The 606-nt window shown below is 38.1% G+C and overlaps 1 protein-coding gene across 1 annotated transcript in view; it reads left to right on the forward strand.

Annotated features, from left to right (window-relative positions):
* Positions 1 to 606, forward strand: part of Pop1 (POP1 homolog, ribonuclease P/MRP subunit) — a 30,572-nt gene that overhangs the window by 4,621 nt on the left and 25,345 nt on the right. The window lies entirely within an intron of this gene.

Below are 606 nucleotides of genomic sequence, written 5' to 3' on the forward strand. Positions count from 1 at the left end.
TTTTTTTTTTTTTTTTTTTTTTTTTTGGTTTTTCGAGACAGGGTTTCATTGTGTAGCCCTGGCTGTCCTGGAACTCACTCTATAGACCAGGCTGGCCTCGAACTCAGAAATCTGCCTGCCTCTGCCTCCCAAGTGCTGGGATTAAAGGCATGCGCCACCACTGCCTGGCTTCTTTCTTTCTTTCTTTCTTTCTTTCCTTCCTTCCTTCCTTCCTTCCTTCCTTCCTTCCTTCCTTCCTTCTTTCTTTCTTTCTTTCTTTCTTTCTTTCTTTCTTTTTCTCTCTTTCTTTCTTTCTCTCTCTCTTTCTTTCTTTCTTTCTTTCTTTCTTTTTTTTGGGACAAACCTTTTAACATGTTTTAAGATTATAGTGGCTTAATAATTCACATCCCAATGGAATAAACAGGAACTTTGTAAAATTCTCCACTGACCTCTCTTATGTTTGTAAACGTTCAGCCATAGCAAGGGGCTTAGATGAACAATTTATGTTGCATTGGAATTCTCAAAGGAAAAAACTTTCCTTGTACTTGTTAATGTGTCCCACTGGTGTGATTGCTGTTGCATGTGTTAATATGTCACACTGGTGTGATTGCTGTTGTATGTGTTAAT

The sequence above is a fragment of the Grammomys surdaster genome, unplaced genomic scaffold (genome assembly GCF_004785775.1).
Source record: "Grammomys surdaster isolate TR1022 unplaced genomic scaffold, NIH_TR_1.0 63, whole genome shotgun sequence".
NCBI lineage: Eukaryota > Metazoa > Chordata > Mammalia > Rodentia > Muridae > Grammomys > Grammomys surdaster.